The following is a 21008-nucleotide window of genomic DNA, read 5'->3' as shown; positions in this document are numbered from 1 at the left end:
GAGATTCAGAAGAGAGAAAGGTTTGTTGTGACGGGTAGTAGATGAGAAACAGTTGGACACTTGGAGAAGAGCTGACTTGGTTGAGTATGCAGGTCGGAAACCAGATTGAGTGGGAGGGTAGTAGAGAGTGTTGAAAAATGAGGAAACCTGTGAGTAGCCAACCCTTCCAAGAGTTTCGAAAGGAAAAGCAGAATGGAAATAGGACAGATAGAATAGACCCATCTAAGGAAGGTTTAGTTAAGTATTGAGATAATGGTAGCGTGTTTAAATGAGGACGGAAAACTAGATGTAAGCAGAGAGGTGTTAATAAGTGCAGTGAGGTAGGATGAGAGGATAGATCTAAGGGATGAGAGAAGCAGGAACATGGAGGGGGGGGATAGCTCAGGGGCAACATGCTCACCTTTGAAGCAAGATGACACGGAGCACCACAGATTAAATACCCAGATCTGCGCTTAGAAACCTCTGGGTATTAAGCACATTATAAATAACCAATCATATCATATCATATCATTATGGTCGAGAGGAGAAGCGGTTGGGTGAATCCGAGAAAGAAGAGGGGTCAGTCAAGTGGGAAAAAGAAAAGATGAGGGGATTAAGATAGACTGGTAATCAGATGAATCAGCAGCAAGAGACAAGGGAGTAGGTTGAGAGAAAGCAGAACAGAGACGTTAAATGTAAAGTAGTCAGTGAGATCAGATGCAGAGAAGAGGTATGGACTCCATTGTATACGGATTTACCTACCGTTGCCGGCACCTGTAATGTCCCGGAAATTCTGGGATATCAGGCGCCGGTAACGGTAGGTCCGTTTGCCCGAATCCCACGTAGATTACCAATGAATGACCTGCAAACTCCTAGTGAGCTACTTGGTATCTGTTCTTCATTTGTGGTGGTGCCTTTAGCTGTTGTGGTCGTGCGGCTGGTGTGTGTCCTACTTTCTAAGCAGGTTTTTGTGTGGGGGTCGGCGTCAATACATGTGTGTTGGGTCAGTGTGTGTGCTAATGGTCCACTATCCAATGAAGAATGAAATTAAATATATATATATGCCCTTTGCTCTTATTGCAAGTGGGAAAGGACGATGGATTTGTGGTCAGTAGAAACTGCACATCAGGAAATGACCGTGACATAGATTCTCTGTTATAATATCCTTGGAAAAAATAACCCAAGCCGAAAATGAACAGAATAAAATGAAGAGGCACAAATAACTAATTTAACAGTAAAAGTAATGTAAAAATAAAGAAATTTTAAATGAAGATTGTAAACATAGCTAAAGGTGTATATAGTAACAGACTGGCCACCTGCTCTTGGACTCAATACTTTATGTTAGCAATACATTTCTGTTTGATCAGATAATCATAACACTAAATCTCCTAATGTAACATTATTTTGCATTGGACAGCCAACAGTGTTTTGACTCTCAGAAGCCCTTCAGGGATGTGTAACATATAAATAAACAATTTTAATTCATTATATAAATAAACCTGTCTTGGGAGTATAGCTCAGAGACAACGTGTTCACCTTGGAAGCAAGCCGTCACGGAGCACCACCCGGGTCCGTGCTTAGAAACCTCACGTTATAAATAATCTATCATATCCTATCTTATCATTTGTGCCATCAGTTGTTATACAATACAAACCACTGGCACATAATCACAACAATGTTGATACAAAGTAAAATGGAAGGGGAATATTAGCCAATTATTCTTATTGATGTGGTGGGATAAATATCACGCCACGCCACATTTTCAATCATTTGAATGGCAGAGAGGAGGGGAGGAACGCAACTTGCGTTTCAGCCACCTTCATTCCTCTCGCCCATACAAATACTCCTGCATTTGCATCGCCATGGATTTTCATGCCAGTGTAAATGCTGTAGATCCCTTTGGGGTCCAACATTGGTCCAACATTGGGACACGTCATGTGACCTAAATGTTCAAGACCACAAAGGGGATAAATAGTGCTGCACATTTGTGTGCTGGGGCTTAGCAATAAAAAAAACACAGCACCACCTAGAGGATTATTTCTATGATCTCCAACCCTTGCCTAAACCTTGATCTGGTAGTGTGCCCAGAGATCTACTGCCAGCTTTCTCACCAATGCCATTCGTTACACTGGATGCCAGGAACGGTTGATGGATTTGATCTTGATAATTCAGGGTGGTTTTCCAGATGACATAAATAATATACCTTAGGTCAGTCCTACAGATAAGGGGTGTATCGGCCACTTTTTACTCCCTGAAAAAAAGGCAAATGCTCCCAAAAAATAAAAAATAGGGAGTACAAATATTCCCAACACAAAATGGGAAAAAGACACATGAAACCTTGTCCCCCCCTTCACTTTACCCATGGCTATGTTTGGACCAGTAGTGCAGATATTATGAATGGAAGAAACTACTATTATTATTTCCCGATCAGACGAGGTAAATTTGTATCTTCTAATCTACACAAACAACTAGCTGCAAAAAATAATTATATAAAAAAGTTTCTGGTTTACAGTTAAAATCTGTTTTTACCCGCTTATAAAATACTCCTGTTGGGAATTGGATTTACATGTTTACTCCCTACAAAATCATTTTACTCCCAACTGTAAAAAATAGGGAGTAAAATACTCCAACCTTCAAATCTTATCTGGAGCACTGCCTAATGCAGAGACGGAAGTAGGGAACACCCTTGCATTTTCATCTAATACTTCCCTTCCTGACTTCCTATGCTAGAATTCTTAATAATCGTTCCTCGCAATTGCCATCATAACATGTGTGTAATTGTCACTAAGCAGTGTCACTGGTCATGTTCACTTTATATGTTTTCTTATTTCATCCTGTACTTCTCTCTGAAAAAATGTTCATTCTCTATTAAGAACGGATTCAACCTACAATATCAGTGGTATGATCTGATTGTCAACATCTGTATGATCTTTTATCTCGATGGCATTTTATAATGATACAGATTTCATACGTAACACACTTCGGAATAATAGAACAATGTAGGGATACCATTGACCACGACTCAACACGAATTCAAATACCTTTGCATTGTACCTTATGTATTTCACCATTATAATAGATCTTGCAACCTCACTGTTTTGTTGTATACAAATGTTAATAATAAAACAATTCAACACAAACTGCGGAGTTACATTGCAAGCTCTGTTGATGGTTGCTTGACAGAGGTCTGAAAAATAAATACCTTCGGACACAAAATCTAGAATTTGTGTACTGGGCAGAGGCTGTGTTCTGTAAAGACTTAGGCAAAAGTGGGGACTAGAGGCTGAATCAACATGCACAGCACTGTGTCTTTATGTACATGGTTTGATTAAGGTCTTGGTCAATTGAATTTAGCAGCAAGTTCACAAGAGGGAGAGTTGTTTCCCACACCTCTTGTATTAGCATGAAAGGGTTGGACCCCTTAATTTTTGTGCTGATAATGAGGTACACAAAGTTTTATAGTTTTTCATGTTACGGATTTAAGCAATGATTTTAGTAGGTCGGCCTACATGTGTTTCGGCCCATCAGGGTCTTTCTCAAGGCTAAATTAAGTCACTATCCAGAGACCAGCCGAGGAGAACAGAAGCCAAAAGGCACGTGAAGCCCAACTGGGCCAACTGAGCCAACATCTATAGGATCACCAAGCTGCAGATACCTGCGGCCCACCACCAATAACCCAACTGAGCCTGGGAATCTGGCTCCACCTTGCCAACAGGATCGCCCAACCAGCAAGCCATTTGCCATTCAACCATGGGCAGCTAAGAATTAAATGTAGCCTTGAGAAAGACTCTGATGGGTTGAAACACATGTCAGCTAACCTACCCAATCACTTATTAAATCTGTTACATGAAATACTAAATAAAATCCGTCGCGTTTATTACCAGCACAAGAATGATGGTGTCGAACCCTTTCATAGTTTCAGTAATGGACAGTGCTTATCCTAGCATGCCCTGAATCAGGAATAGGGCAACTGAAACGGGTGTCTCCGTCCACACTAGGAGGACAACTTCATACATTCTATCACTTGCGTGAAAATATCTGCAACTTATTCACACAGAGCATCACAATTATGCACATGAGGAATACATGTACTTTCAGGTGGCCATGTTGCCCCCTAGGTAGACAAGTGCAAACTAGGCAGCAGGATGGAGCTTTTTTCAAAACAAATTTAAAAGGTGAATCTCTATTAAAAAATAATACGCTTTTGATTACGTGTAAAAGCGCGGCATGAAGGGGTGTGAGTTTGGAACAGGCACAGTGGGTTGTGCAATGTAAAGAAAGTCCATGTCTGGCCCCTCAGTGTATTTCTTTTAAGTGAGGCAGCAGCAGTTTGAATACTGAAACTAGGTTCGATTTTTTTGTTCTTTATTAAACATTTCATGATGGCAGCCCCTGAAAATATGCAGGTCAGATTTGAGAACAAAAGAAACATGCACATTGCTCTGAATCACGCAGCTCAAAAAAGCACACACCCTTTGTGTGTTCTTTTGCAGTTGCATTATTCTTCGAGAATCGGACCTCTGTTCCCTGATTGAGACTATTACAGCATGGCCTGGTTGCTTGGCCTTCCATTTTGTGATCACACTTGAAACATGCACTTGAGTACCCCTCCCCCCTGTCATCTCACCAAATTATCAACCGCCTTTATTTAATGCCTCGTTAGTTATTTACTCATAATTATTTAAGCCTGGAAGTATATAGATGTTGAGAAAAAAAATGAATGGCTTTTAAATTCACAGGCATGAAATGATGGGACTTCCTCTCCCAAATCATTACCTGAGAGACTGGCTGAGAAGGCTGAGAAAGTGTGCCAATTAATTGGCAGAAGATGCAATGTTTTATTTGTTTACCCTTCCTATAATTCTTTTTTGAGTTGGTTAACTTTTTTCTAACATTCTGTACAACACACAAATCCCTCACTCAGACAAATCCCACACCACAAATGATCTTTTCACATATTTTCCTCATCAGTAAATGGCTTTAATCTCCAGTCCACCTTACAGCGCGCTGAGCCAATGAGAAAAGACAATGCGAGTGGCTTTCCCCCAAAGCTCCAGCTCCAGCTGGTGCGCATGCAGCATGGCTGTTCTGCAAAGAGAGAGCCCAGTTCATCCACTCAGGCTAACCATAGCAGATACTGACCCTGGCACTAGTGTGTAACTGACAAGGGAAACGGGGAGAACCGAGGCAGACATCGGAAATCATATTCAATAGCAGGCAGCCAGCAGGGAGCCAGCCTCCTCCCCTGACCTTTGCATCCTTCACAAAGGGGCTGTGGCGCAAAGCACTTCTTGAGGTGACTTCCATAACACATGAGAATGGTTTCTCTCACATCTTTGAAACAGACTCTTTGTGGTAGTGTGTGTGAAGACTGATCATAAATGGCATGAGTATGGAATGAAAAGTGGACCCTCCAAAGCACGTGGACCCTCCAAAACACTGAATGTTATAATACTTTATTCCCAAAGCCCACACAATGGCTGAGCTTCGGGCACTGCATCTTCAGCTCACGGAATAAGCAACAAATGACTGGGAATCTCATAATGAGGGCCATTATGCCCAGATCATCATCAGCTGATAAATAGCTTATATACCCGACCTGATAACTCAGAAATAAAACCCAATCGCATCATTCCTTCAACAGCCATATATCAACAGCTTATCGACATTCGTAATACGCTCATGTACCAATAGCAAACCATTACCCACATATCATCAGAACATTATCAATTACCTTATTGTTAGCTCATTGACTGCTATGCCCTCAGGGCATTATTGACTCTACATCACTGCAAAACTGGACCTATTTGAGTAGCTCACTGTTAGCTACTGTATCATCAGCATAGAAACACTGCACATAATATGAGAACATTATCAGCTCCTGTATCATTGGGTCATTATTAGCCACCATGACTGCAGTGCTTTATTCATATGTTTATGTTGGTGCCTTGTGTTGGTGCCTTGTCTCGGGAGGATAGCTCAGTGGCAAGGTGCTCGCCTTGGAAGCAAGACGACACGGAGCAACACAGGTTCGATCCCGGTACGCACTTGGAAACCTCTGGGAATTAAGTGCTTTATAAATAACCTATCATTTCATTTCATATCTATGCAGGTTGCCTTGCAACTAGTTCCAGTTGTGTGGTTGCCCTGTAGGCTGAGGTTTAGGGCCGGCTACTGTTTAGCTTTGAGTGAAAGCAACTAAAGAATGGAGGGTCCACGTCCCACAGAGGAGAGTGGGGTGGTCCTAGTCAGGTCTTCTCTGCATTGAAAGATATGAAATCCTTCCCTGCCTGAATAACTGTAGGATTGTCCAATCAGAAAGAGGCAAAGGGGGCGGATGGTCTGTCCTCACCTCACTATGTGTTGGCATTCCACCAGTGCAGGTGTGAGAAAAAAGGCTGCCTGGATCTATGGCATGGCCAGAGAGAGCAAACACATCCTACTCACATTCTCGACCACAAACAGCGATGGTCCATAAGAGGAAAGGTGATTGGTACAAAGGGAACTTTTCATCGGGGGTGGACATTGACCTGAGGCTCCTCCAAGAACAACGGCCTGGACCCGACTATCTGGAGTCCCTCTAGCAGACCTGTGGTGGTGACTATGGCATTGTGGGAAGCTGAAAGATGGATGAGTCAGTGATCTTCTGGAAGTGTGATGAAGAACCCATGCAGAACAACACAGGGATCTGAAAAACCCTCTTAACCATCATATAACATCAGGTTATTTCTCATTGATTTTCCCTCCCAAGAAAATTTCTCAGCTCCTATTTCTGAATCAAAGAGCACCCAGAGGATGAAAAGAGACGTACTAACGGAATTCCTTGGTGCATAGGGTATGTTTTAGACAGTATTATGTTAAGAGTGTTTTATACTGAGCCAATCACCACTGTATCGGTCTTATGGTGCCAAGACCTTGACCGATAAACAGGGGCATTGTAACTATGCTAGGGATACCCAGATCGTAGTAGAGAGAAAGTAAGAGTAGTAAGGAAATGCAAGCCAATAGAGACAAGGGTGATGAGGCGATGAGATGAGACCCAAGAGATGAGAACGATGGGGATGGAGGAAGTAGTGCTGTCATTATGTGTACATGTATGTGTATTGTGTGATCATGTAAGAATGGGCATCATGAAAGCAAAAAGAAACATGTGATTCCACCTGGAGATAAGCATTTTCCCGTGAAGGCAGATCACTGACAACTTCAGTGAGAAGAGTTTGGGAAATTAAGGGAGCATGGATGCGTGATGGACTCAAGGAGTTGTAAGGGTCCATGTTTGGATATGGACTTTTATTAATAAAAAGAGAGTTGGAAAAATGCCTCTGAATCCATAAAACTAAGAGGAGGATGCCTACCTCAAATGAAACTAGTAAAATTACCTCAAAGTCCAACTAGAAAGTCTGTCACTGTCATGTCCCAAAACCTACCTCTGTCCCTAACACTAATAATCTAAAATAACTATACAAAGATGGTCTCTTCTCAAAGTAAAGGGTCTTCGTTGTATTTTCAACCAGCAGAAATCTTCACAGTTTTGCTGGTTATAAAGTCATGCAAAATAATGTTCCATAATACAAGATTCCAATGCTAGGTTGTGCTCCTGTTAAACCATGTTCGCATAAATACTATCTGATTATGAATGTTGGCCTTAGCACATTTGCATTGTACAGAAAACCGCGTCTAAAAATGCCCTGAATAGAACTGACTAAAGCCGCCATTTTAGAAAGGTCTGCCATTTTGATTCTAACCCCTGCTTTCTGTCCTGAAATGGTTAACTGTGTTTTCAGCTGCCACCGAGTAGAGTGAACTTTGAGTCTATGTCAACATTAACACTGCTGAGAGCAGAATGTTTGTTCCGTGCAAAGAGACCTTGCAATCAATATGAACTGCCATTCAAAGTGTTATCTGTGTCTACAAGCCTCATTTTCATTCAAACAATGGAACACAATGCAAAGCAACTAAAGCCGTGTGCTTTGGGAGAAAACCTTTGTGCTCATCTCTTGGAACTAGACTTTCTCTAAAGCTCAAGAACAAGGAAGAGTCTTCATGGCCAAGAAAAGCAAAGTTTGTCATCATTGTATTTCATGTGGAAAGGATTGTGTCTTAAACCTGGAAAAAACAATGCTGTATTTGCTATGTGAACTAGGCATGAACTCTAGCAACTGTGTAACTTGAAGAGGGGCTTGACAATGTAACCCGGGCTTGGGGAAGAAAGTATAAATACTGTGAGTTTTGCAATGTCCAGTAATCTCTCCCCTCACGGTGTATGCTGGTACACACTGCGAGGCGCTTGAGAGCCAGATAGCTATCTGCTTTCATTCGTGACTGGCAGATTTCATCTTTGGTGGTACTATTCCTTGCTGATCTATCACTCCTTTCCCCTAGACTTCTTCTTATCTCAAATCACTGAATAATTCACAATAAACTGATTCTGAGCTTCACTGTTCTTGTATCCTACCAGCGTGACACATGCTGCTACCAAGCACATGATTCCTTTTATCAGTCCTAGGGTTCTTGACTCTCTTATCCTCTACCTCTCATGGGTGTGGGTTCCATACTTGCAATACTTTACATAGCTTGGTTCACTCTCCTGCCAAGCAAGTGTTCTTCCATGGGCTGTCTCTTTTCCTCTCACAGAGTCCCAGACCCTCTTTGCTTTCAACTTTGGTTTCTCATATGAGTGCAGGGCCCAGATGCACACTGCTGGGTTGTATCCACTTGGTTCACTCTCTTACCAAGTATACAACTCTCTCGCATTTGATTCAGGGTGGCAGCCCCTCTCTTTCAAGTTACTGAGCTCACTCCTTGCTCCCCCAGAGCTCTAACAGCTCCTGGAAAAACCTGTATAACTGTTTATTTCCATCTATGAGGTATCAGCAGTTCCCAGGCAGCTGTGTCCCTTCGGGAGGTTCCAGTAGAACTCGGGTATCAAGCAGAGTCTGCGGTGGCTCTGCAGTCTGATGCCTTTTCCCGGCTATGCTTTCTGTCTCTTCTGTACTTTTTGGTGGCTGTGAGTCAGAGAGCATTCACCTGCCTGCAACCCGAGTAGTCCTCTCTTGCTGGATCACCTCGGATTCTCTCTTTCCTCCAGTTCGGGCCAGCTGCTCCAGAACGGCTCCCGCTATTACTGAAACACTTGTGTACGAGCGCGATAAAAATAAAATGTCAATATCAATACTCTTTGGGGGACGGCTCTCTCCCTCTCACCTCTCTCCTGCACTTCGGCTTGAGCATGAACTGTGTTCAAACTCCAGCGTGGGGTTGATGAATTGCTTTGGGCCAATCACTGGCCTTTGGATACTAGACGGCTCGCTCTGCTTCTTGTGAACTAGGAGCTGTCTGCAGAGGCCAGTAGTACGAGCGAAGGAAGGAAACTAGGTCTTCTTGCCTTGTTTGGCCTTTTTCGTGTGTTGCTATGCCATCGAATGGTATGTATGTTATGTTAATGAGCACCGAGGGTGGTCATCAAAAGCAGCATATTTTGCCTTGCAAGGAGTAACCAGCTTGTTGTCTGGAACCAGGCAAGCTTCATTCCACTGACTGTTGGGTGTCCTGACCCACATTTGAGCTATCATGCTGCAACATTTGGTGCTGTGGGCTTAGAAAATCCAAGATGGCCAAAAAGCCCACATGTGCGCCAGAATCCAGGAGAACCACTCAGTTTGTGCGCACACCAAAATGGTTACCTAACTTGCCACCCACCAGTGTAAAGAAAGATCTTTGTTAAATCCACTGTTACTGATGTCAAAAAGTTGCTGAAATCGTGGCTCATAGGACCACTTTAAAGATTCAACCCTTTTGTGGGGTTCCACATAACCATTTTACTGTAAGGAGCCCCATCAAAACAATGTTAAGCAAGGATTATTTACTACCATGTAAGAACCATTCCTGTTTGGAATGCATTAATCCAAGAAAGATCCCAAAAATGGATGCAGTACTAACAAAATCCCCAAGGCAGCGCTAGCGGTCTAAACTCTGACAGGAGAACTGAGTGCAGTTGCTGACAAAGGAATTTGACTCAGCTGACTTCAAAGGCTGCATTTTAATAAAACATTAGCCACCTGCTGTTCCCAGAGGCCAGAAGCCTGGGAAACCCTCTCACCTCAAGAGATTCACACCAGAGCCCAGGATATCACATGGTCATAATAACCAAATGCAAAGTGACCCCCTGGTCTGCTGACCTCAGCCTCCCAGAGACCACACAATAGGCTCTTGCACTTGAATAGAATATGTTGATTTTGACTGTTTCCTGTCAACAAAGGCCTGCCTGCCAGCAGAGGCATGGTTTCTGACCCACCCAAGTTTCTAGGAGGAGGAGACTAACGCTCTGAGAGCTGAATTGCAGTAAAAATACAGTTTATAAAAATACTGATAACTCTTTGTAATCAAATGACAGGAATGTATAACTTTGAGAGCCTTAATTTAAAAAATGTACCTTCGATTCAAGCCCAAACTCCAATTTGTGTGATGTTCTGGGGCAAAACCCTGCTTTTTATTGACACCACATACTCTGTGTTTAAGCTAGAGAATGGGAATTTATTGGAGTAGGTATGGACTGCCTGTGTATATGTGTATAACTTTTAATGAAGAACCAAGGTTGCATAACCCACTAAAATCGAAAATAGGTTGCCATTTTTTAATGCAAGCCCTCAGGAAGAGCAGATTTGGGACAGAGACTACCTCATGTGATAGGTAATATGTACATGCAATGACAAACCACTATGTATTTGAGAAATGTGTATTTTGATCAAATATAGATTTGTGTGCAATTTGACAGGGGAGTGTCCTTTCTGCAGGCCATATAATGACATCGCTCTGACACTCCACTTCTTTCCCCCAATCAAGAGAGAAAGGAAAGCTTGACCAATGATAAATTGAGAGAGGGGTTGGATTAGTGATGCTGCGCACACACCCACTTTCAAAACATATAAAAGGAACATTGAAACCCAGGTGGAGAGATTGAAATCCATTTGCTGCAACGTGCTCTGCGGGACCACACAACATCCAGAAGGCACCAGATCCAACACTTAGACTTTAAAACTCCAAAGAACTTGATCCAGAACTCAAAGTAAGGGCCTAAACCCACAGACTGAGAACTCTTCTCAGCAGGCCTCAGCATCCAGCAAACCTAACCAACTATCAACAGCCGGGCGAGCTGTTTGAATTCCCTGCCTAGAACATTGCCGGGACCGGTAGCAGTGTCCAGGAGCCGTGCAGATCAGCGCTGTGTCCGGAGAAAGCGGGACCAGGAGCCATGCAGACCGGTGCTAGACCAGACCAGCAGAACCCAAGATCCAGGAGCAGTGCCGGTGACCCGGAGACCAGATCGCTGTGAAGTGCTGTGCGCAGTGACCGGATCCGTGACAAAGTCACCTTCCTGTCCAAAATCTCTTGTGAGTACTCAGCAAAACTCAGAACATATCCCTTAGTTTAATATAATATAATTCAATCTATTTAACCTAAGTAGAACTGTCACCTGTCCTTTTCTAGCTGCAAGCTGTAACCTGTCGCTTTGAACTTTTAAAATTTCAAATCCGAAAAACAACCTTCACAAAATCGTTCATAACTCCGTAACCGTTTGTGCTAGGAACTTGATTTAACTTTCCTCTGAAAGCTTAGAATCTAGGCCGACTTGCTACTCCTTATAGTGCCTCCGTAATCACGATTCACGCACTCGCGAATTTTACCGCGATTTGCGATTTGGCCTGATTTCAGCCACCTGTACAAATCAGCAGCTTTTGCCTGAACTGCTAAAATTTCGTTTGCCTCCTAAGAACCATCCCTGAATCATTGCTAGAGTGAGCCTGAACTAATATTAACTAGATACCACTCACCCTGAACCTCCTGAAGGGAATTAAAAGCATTTTCAGCATATTTCACACTGCATTGTCACCATATTCAAAGCATTTTGCCTGTGTTTCAAAACTCCTATCTGTTGTATAAGCTGCTGGGGGGAATTGAACTGAATTCTATTTGATTGCATTCCTGAGAACTGTGTGCCCCTCTTTCCATCTACTTCCATGTCTTACATTGCATAGGGGAGGGGGGTGAATTGCCACCAGGGGAAAAGTGAACATATGATATCTTGTGAAACCATATTAGTTAGTTCTGTACTGCATTTTCATTCAACATTGCACCCATTTGAAATCATAAAAGTATTTTTGCTACTTGATCCATCCTATACTAACTCCTCATTGATTGTAAAGAAGTGTGCTAGTGCCAGATTACCCATTGTTGATCAACATCATATGTCTAAGTTTACTATCAGATATTAATTTATTATAAAGTGTGATATATATATATTGTTTAAATTCTCAAATAAACCTTTTAAACTTGCAAAACAGAACTACTTCTTGGCTCAGTGGGGTTAGGGGGCTTCTAGGAGAGGGGTGTTATATAGGGGTAGTCATCCAGAACTCATGAACTGGACATAAAGATATATCAATAAGGGTTTCCATTCAGTATCCCAGACTAGGCATTGACTTGGCTGTAGTGTTGAATTGAATCCTCTTACAAAGTGGGGGCTCGAGCCGGGATATTCTGGGTTAGATTTTCCATTGGTGCAGCTTAATACAGTGTGCTAACTGACGGGATACATACATCCGGTCGGATCACCACGCTGTTTTAAGCTGTAAAGCACTCTTCAAAGGGACACTCTAAGGAAAAGGTCTGTTTTGCAAAAATAAAATACTAATTTCTGTAAGTCAGGACAGAGATCAATCTCTAGAATGACGACCTTGGTAGACATGAAAATAGCGAGGGAGCACCTCTTACATAAGCTATTTGTGAGAGGTGAGGGGACTCACCAGGACCAAACGGTCTGGTTGCAGGCCATCGCGCAACAGGTCACTGAAACAGGGTCAGACACATGGAGAGATCAGGGTCCATTACATGTGGCCCTGAGTGAACTATATATGGCTCCTAAAGCCAAAGATGAACACAATAAGATTGCCAGGATAGCGGCATACCTGTACCTATGTATGGGAGACATGCAGGATAAATGTGCTGAAGGCTAGGATCTGGCAAATAGGCAACAGATGGCGTTAGAGAAGGCCCAATCTGATCTGGACTCTTCTGAGCAGAGGCTGCTCAGGAGCCAGGAGTCAGAAAATGACAGCAGACGGTACATCACTAAAATAAAGGAGGACATGGATGTGCTGCAACAGGAAAAGGCTGACCAGGATACCAGATTTCTGGCCTTGCAGAAGGAGTACCAAGAAGGTTTGAACTCCCTACTGCAGAGCCAGAAAAAGCTGGAGCAACAGTTAGACTTCAATAGGTCATGTGCTGAGCAGGTAGTCACCCTGCAAAGACACCTAGATAGGGAGAAGGCAGAGAGCAATCAACTGATTTTGAAAGACCTGGATACCCAGGCAGAGTTTGACCAGGAGCGTCAGAAAGCTGGTGCCTTCCAAAGGCAAAGGGACGAACTGGCGGCACAGATGCAGGCTCTTAGTCAGGAAAGGGATACCTTAGGCCAGGAAGTCTGCCACTTAAAAAGGAAAATGGAAGAAAATCACCTGGCCCTCCAGGGACTGGGTGACCTCCAAAAAGAACACCAGAACTTGTTAGAGCACACCAGGAGGGTGGAGGATGCTCTGGCAAGAAAGGAGGAGGCCAATAGGGACACAGCTCAGGAGGTAACCCTCCTGCAGCAGAGACTGGCCCAGTACTCCAGGACCAATCAGGAGGCACAGAGAGAAAATGAGGCTCTCTGTCAGCACAATGATAGGCTCCAGCAACAGGTAGCCATGCAGGAGAGACTGATAGAGTCTAGTAAGGCCTTAACTGAGGAACTGAAAGCGCAGGCTCTTGCATTGCAACAGGAAGCAGGGGCGGATAGAGATGAGGTTCGCTGGGAAAGAGAAACTCCTGAGCATAACCTCAGGAGCCCTAGTACCAGAGGCATTCATCTCTCCCAGTCCCTGGACTCTGCCACCCCCATGTCCCCTTGCGCACATGAGCCCAGGGCCACGGGGATGGCAGATTACTATCCAGCTAGAATTATGGGGCTCATAGGCCAGTACCTCCCAGGAATGGATGGACGGGCATCTGGGTATGGGCACACAAGCACAGTGCAATTTAGTGGGGAACCCCAGGAGAGTAGGCCCATTAAGGGCATCCTGAAAACTTCTGCCCAGTTAGGTCAGTGGGGGGGGTACCCATCAAATCCTGGCAGCAAGGAGGAATCAGAAGACTCCTCTGAACGGCACAGGACACAGGAGACCAGGTCCCCACATTCTGCCAGCCATTCCCAGGCTCGCAGAATCCGGGAAGACAGGAACCTCTGGGAGCAGTGCCTCTGAGTCAGAGGATGAATGGACCAGGGTTACCCGAACCAAAAAGGCCAATAAGGCAAAAAGGGCCTTGCTTAAGGACCCATTGAAGCAAATAAAGGCAATAAGGAGTGTCATCACGCCTTATCATAAGAACGCCAAGTATTCCGTTTGGGAACACTTGGAGCTCTATGAGAAAATGATGGAGACTTTCCATTTGAAGGACAGCAGTAGCTGCATCCAGTACGTCAAATGGACATTCTCCCCAGAATACTCCAGTTTCTTTGTGGGGCTGGAGGACCAAAATCATTTAAGATGGTCCACCTATAAGGAGGCCATCTTGAAAAAATGTTCTGTTCACAGAAATCCTCAAGAGGCTTGCAAGGCAGCCTACAATTTGCAATGTGGGGAGGATCAGGCCCCACAAGAGTTTGTGCAAGAATTAAAGCGTGCTTTTGCACAGACCACCAGAAGGGTGCGCACAGACAGCAAAGAGTTTGTCAATACATTTTTCCATGCTCTCCCTAAATATATAATGACCCAGCTCGTGAGAGATTTTCATGAGAAAAGATCTTTAGACTGGGTCATTGAACAGGCTACCCGGATCTATGAGGTGCAGAAGCCTATCGAAAATAAAAATAACGCGCCGAAAAACCCCAAAACCAACAGCACCCCGGCTGCTGCCAAGGTGGCAGAGGTAAAGGTTGCCCCCGTTTTAGATTTGGAGATGGGGGGCCTAAAAACCTGCCTGCAACAAATAATTCACAGCCCAGAAGGCCCTCGGGCCAGTCACAGACAGGGAGTCGAGGAGGTAGTCCCACAAATGGGGTCCCCCGCTCCCCTGACTATGTAAGTCCCCGCTACAAGGGAAACCGACCCATCCTGGGTTATGTGTGGACTCCTCCAGCCCAAGGGGGGGGGATCCAGCCAAGCACCTGACCCAGGGAACTTCCCTCCTAACTTCCCCCAGGAGGGCAGAAATTCACCAAATCCTGGGCAGAACTTTTTCCCCAGGTATCCACCCAATTTCCAGCCCCAAAATCTTCCATCCTTCTTTCCCCAATTCCCTGAGCCCAGACAACCTAATCCGGGAGAGGGGAGGCCAAGGGTGGAGGGGTACCAAAATCTTCCCAACCAGGGGTACTACCAGAGAAGGGATAGCTACCCTTCCCGGGATCAGCCCAGGGGAGAAAATAGAGCCCCGTATCAGCCTGAGCGGGTTTCACAACTTGAGCGCCAGGTCCAAAATATGGCACGGGATCTGGGTCACATACTGAGGGCTCAACAGAACCCTCAGATGAGCATGCCACCGCAGAATGCCCCAAACTCTGGACCTGGTGCTCCAGAACAATGACGGGGGCAGCACCCCGATAACCCACCGGTTCCCAGGGAGGAGGCACAAGGGGAAGGGGGGTGTAAAGCCTTGGAGGAAGCTTCCTTCCCAACTTGTAAACAGCCCCTGGAAAACCAGGAACCGGAAACACAATCTCCTGCCCCTGAAAGCCTGCCTCCCAAGGAGCAGAGGGGGGTAGGAGAAACAAAGGACCCAAACAGACCCACTTTGTGGAGGAGGTACAGGTCTTCCAATTTGAGGGAGAGGGATCCTCAGAAGATCCTGGGAAAAGGATCTTCTCCTTCAGAGATGGGGGAACTCCTCCAAAAGAAAAATGGGTCACAAGGGATTCCAATCCAGACTGGGGAGATGTGGAGACTGAGCTACCGCCGCCCATCATCTCATCCCAGAACCGACAATACCAAAATCCCCTGGTTAAAACCCATCCTGGTGACTGCCTCCAAAAAGGGGGGGGTGGCCCAGAACCAGAACCAGGGGAACCCACAATGGCTCTGATCTCCAGTTGCCAACTTTGTCTTTCAGATTCCCAAGACTCTCAACAGAAGTCTGCCCAAATCTCTTATCTCGCTATGTCCAAAACCAGAAAATTATCCCACCAGTTGTCCAAAAATGTGCATTATCTGTGCCCCCTTGAGGAGAAGGAGGGAAGATACTATGCCCCGGTACAAGTACAGGGGCAGGGTACAATTTTGGCACTGGTGGACACTGGATCCCAAGCGACCCTTCGTTCCAAAAGGGCCTTTGAGGAACTAAATGCAGGAAGGGGGGAGAATTACCGTATTCCTCTCACCTCTCTTCCTGGACAACTGCAGAACTTTGACGGGAAGGAGATTCCCGTTGAGGGGACTGCAGACTTGGACATTAAAATTGGGCGACACAAGGTGAAACACCCGGTCATAGTAGTGACTCCAGAGGGCACCCCTTGTTTACTAGGGAATGACCTCCTGAGAAGGTTGTCACCCCTAATAGATTGTGTAAACAAGGTCCTCTGGACCCAGACTAGCCGACCAATAAAATTAAAACAGAGTGTCAACCATTTTTTTTTAAACGGCACCTGCCACATGGTTGAACAAAAATCTGACCAAGTATAATTTCACTTCCAGAACAACCAAATTCCAGACGTGACAGTAATAGCAGTAGGACAACAGACTGGTGATGGGGGGTCCTCTCTATTTCTTAAAATCAACCTTCCTTCCAGTTTAAGGTGGTATTCCACACTGGAAGGAAACACCCTGAAATTCTTTACTAATCCACAATCAGACACTCCCACTCCTATAGTCCAGAAAGATGTGACATCAGCTCAGAGCCTGGCTGATATTCAGCAAATTGGAGAGCAGTTGTTCATCCCTGTTCAGTTAAATGATGGGAAGGACTCTGTTCTCGCTCGAGTGTGTGTGAACAACGGTAAGAGCTTCATCAGCGAAGCCATGTTCCGCCAACTCCCAAAAGATCCAGCCATTCCCACATTCAAACTGATAGACAAATGGGAAATTAACCTGGAAGCACCTAATTCCCAACATCTCCTGCCAAGCAGGTGTATGCTCGAAATCTCCATTGGCAACAAGAGCATAGTCCATAATTGTTGGGTCGTGCGAGATGTCACTGCCGCCTTTTACTTAGGCAGTGACATTCTCAATCGCTTTGCCATTAGTTTGGACCTAATAAACTTCAAAGCTTCGTCCCGATTAGCGGATAATCCCATGGGCTTTGATGATCCAGAAAAAGCATTTAGGTCAGATCAATTGCTACCTTATGCAGTTGAAATTCAGATTAAAGAGGAAGTCACCATCCCAGAAAGGACCCGACAATTCTCCCTGGAAGTGAAAGTTAAAAGAGGACAGAAATTGAAAAACCCTGATGCTTATATACATCTAAATGCTTCTCTCCAACAGCAAGGGTTGGGGGTAAACCCAACTCCATTAGTCAACATAGAACATGACACCATTCCAATAGAGGTGGATAACAGCGACTTAAAGAGTATTACTCTAGCCGCAGGCACCTTTATTGGAATGGCGGTTGATGACTGACATTTCTCCATTGATCTAGGAAATGAACTGTTAGGACCAATCCCCAAGGACTGTTTTGACAGTGACAGTGAGGACAATACAACACCAGACAGGATTTTCACCCGGCATGGGGGGAACTTCCTGGTGTACACTTCCTGCCCTTATGGTAAGGAAGATGTGACTTGTGACTTCAGGAGGGATGAGGTGATTTTCCAGGTCCATGAGGGTTGCTTTTCCCACCTGAGGCCTCCAGTCCAAATCAGCACTCTGACCAGGGACTTCTCCACCCAGCTGGAGGAGGCCGCTGAGATAGCCAAACCAGAAGTCTTTCCAGGCTTGAGGCAGATGGTGGAAGAGAGAGTCAACCTAGCTGATGCCTGTGTGACCCTGGAACAGAAGCAAAAGTTGAAACAAGTTTTCTTGGATTTCCAAGATCTCTTTGCGGTAGACTCATATGACTGTGGTTGCACCGACATCCACACAACAACAATTCCCACGCACCCTGGAATGACTCCAGTGTTTTTGAAGCAATATCGTTTGCCTCTCGCATCCATGGAGTCCCTCACTGAAATAATTAAGAACCTTGAGTCCCGGGGAATAATTCGTCCAATACCGGGAGCAGAGACCCAAGGGGCCCGGGGTACCGCCCAATATTCCCATCAGGACCGGCGAGGAGAACCGATCGATCAGTACCGGATGGAGGAAAAGATGCTGAACTGTGCCATTTGCAGAATTGGGAGAAGATTATGCGGACATACCAGTACGTGGGTCAAAACACTCTTTGCACCCGACTGCCCATCATCTCAGATTTAAAGTGCAGTCGGGTGGGGGGGCCTTGTTGGGTGTCCTGAGCCACGTTTGAGCTATCATGCTGCAACATTTGGTGCTGTGGGCTTAGAAAATCCAAGATGGCCAAAAAGCCCACATGTGCGCCAGAATCCAGGAGAACCACGCAGTTTGTGCGCACACCAAAATGGTTACCTAACTTGCCACCCACCAGTGTAAAGAAAGATCTTTGTTAAAAAAATCCACTGTTACTGATGTCAAAAAGTTGCTGAAATCGTGGCTCATTGGACCACTTTAAAGATTCAACCCTTTTGTGGGGGTCCACATAACCATTTTACTGTAAGGAGCCCCATCAAAACAATGTTAAGCAAGGATTATTTACTACCATGTAAGAACCATTCCTGTTTGGAATGCATTAATCCAAGAAAGATCCCAAAAATGGATGCAGTACCAACAAAATCCCCAAGGCGGCGCTAGCGGTCTAAACTCTGACAGGAGAACTGAGTGCAGTTGCTGACAAAGGAATTTGACTCAGCTGACTTCAAAGGCTGCATTTTAATCAAAAATTAGCCACCTGCTGTTCCCAGAGGCCAGAAGCCTGGGAAACCCTCTCACCTCAAGAGATTCACACCACAGCCCAGGATATCACATGGTCATAATAACCAAATGCAAAGTGACCCCATGGTCTGCTGACCTCAGCCTCCCAGAGACCACACAATAGGCTCTTGCACTTGAATAGAATATGTTGATTTTGACTGTTTCCTGTCAACAAAGGTCTGCCTGCCAGCAGAGGCATGGTTTCTGACCCACCCAAGTTTCTAGGAGGAGGAGACTAACGCTCTGAGAGCTGAATTGCAGTAAAAATACAGTTTATAAAAATACTGATAACTCTTTGTAATCAAATGACAGGAATGTATAACTTTGAGAGCCTTAATTTAAAAAATGTACCTTCGATTCAAGCCCAAACTCCAATTTGTGTGATGTTCTGGGGCAAAACCCCGCTATTTTTTGACACCACATACTCTGTGTTTAAGCTAGAGATATGGGAATTTACTGGAGTAGGTATGGACAGCCTGTGTATATGTGTATAACTTTTAATGAAGAACCAAGGTTGCATAACCCACTAAAATCGAAAATAAGTTGCCATTTTTGAATGAAAGCCCTCAGGAAGAGCAGATTTGAGACTACCTCATGTGATAGGTAATATGTACATGCAATGACAAACCACTATGTATTTGAGAAATGTGTATTTTGATCAAATATAGATTTGTGTGCAATTTGACAGGGGAGTGTCCTTTCTGCAGGCCATATAATGACATCGCTCTGACACTCCACTTCTTTCCCCCAATCAAGAGAGAAAGGAAAGCTTGACCAATGATAAATTGAGAGAGGGGCTGGATTAGTGATGCTGCGCACACACCCACTTTCAAAACATATAAAAGGAACATTGAAACCCAGGTGGAGAGATTGAAATCCATTTGCTGCAACGCGCTCTGCGGGACCACACAACATCCAGAAGGCACCAGATCCAACACTTAGACTTTAAAACTCCAAAGAACTTGATCCAGAACTCAAAGTAAGGGCCTAAACCCACAGACTGAGAACTCTTCTCAGCAGGCCTCAGCATCCAGCAAACCTAACCAACTATCAACAGCCGGGCGAGCTGTTTGAATTCCCTGCCTAGAACATTGCCGGGACCGGTAGCAGTGTCCAGGAGCCGTGCAGATCAGCGCTGTGTCCGGAGAAAGCGGGACCAGGAGCCGTGCAGACCGGTGCTAGACCAGACCAGCAGAACCCAAGATCCAGGAGCAGTGCCGGTGACCCAGAAAGCAGAGCTGTATTCGGAACCGGAGACCAGATCGCTCTAAAGTGCTGTGCGCAGTGACCGGATCCGTGACAAAGTCGCCTTCCTGTCCAAAATCTCTTGTGAGTACTCAGCAAAACTCAGAACATATCCCTTAGTTTAATATAATATAATTCAATCTATTTAACCTAAGTAGAACTGTCACCTGTCATTTTCTAGCTGCAAGCTGTAACCTGTCGGTTTGAACTTTTAAAATTTCAAATCCTAAAAACAACCTTCACAAAATCGTTCATAACTCCGTAACCGTTTGTGCTAGGAACTTGATTCAACTTTCCTCTGAAAGCTTAGAATCTAGGCTTTCTAAAGAACCTAGAACCGACTATATAGTGCCTCCGTCATCACGATTCACGCACTCGCAAATTTTACCGCGATTTGCGATTTGGCCTGATTTCAGCCACCTGTACAAATCAGCAGCTTTTGCCTGAACTGCTAAAATTTCGTTTGCCTCCTAAGAACCATCCCTGAATCATTGCTAGAGTGAGCCTGAACTAATATTAACTAGATACCACTCACCCTGAACCTCCTGAAGGGAATTAAAAGCATTTTCAGCATATTTCTCACTGCATTGTCACCATATTCAAAGCATTTTGCCTGTGTTTCAAAACTCCTATCTGTTGTATAAGCTGCTGGGGGGGAATTTAACTGAATTCTATTTGATTGCATTCCTGAGAACTGTGTGCCCCTCTTTCCATCTACTTCCATGTCTTACATTGCATAGGGGAGGGGGGTGAATTGCCACCAGGGAA

At 44.7% G+C, this 21008-nt stretch overlaps 1 protein-coding gene across 3 annotated transcripts in view; it reads right to left on the bottom strand.

Annotated features, from left to right (window-relative positions):
- Positions 1-21008, bottom strand: part of LOC138480803 (vascular endothelial growth factor receptor kdr-like) — a 1018894-nt gene that overhangs the window by 758520 nt on the left and 239366 nt on the right. The window lies entirely within an intron of this gene.

This window comes from Ambystoma mexicanum, chromosome 5p, assembly GCF_040938575.1.
Source record: "Ambystoma mexicanum isolate Mex_15411 chromosome 5p, UKY_AmexF1_1, whole genome shotgun sequence".
NCBI classification, from domain to species: domain Eukaryota; kingdom Metazoa; phylum Chordata; class Amphibia; order Caudata; family Ambystomatidae; genus Ambystoma; species Ambystoma mexicanum.
Note: the sequence above shows the minus strand (reverse complement) of the source record. Positions and strands in the feature narration are given on the sequence as shown.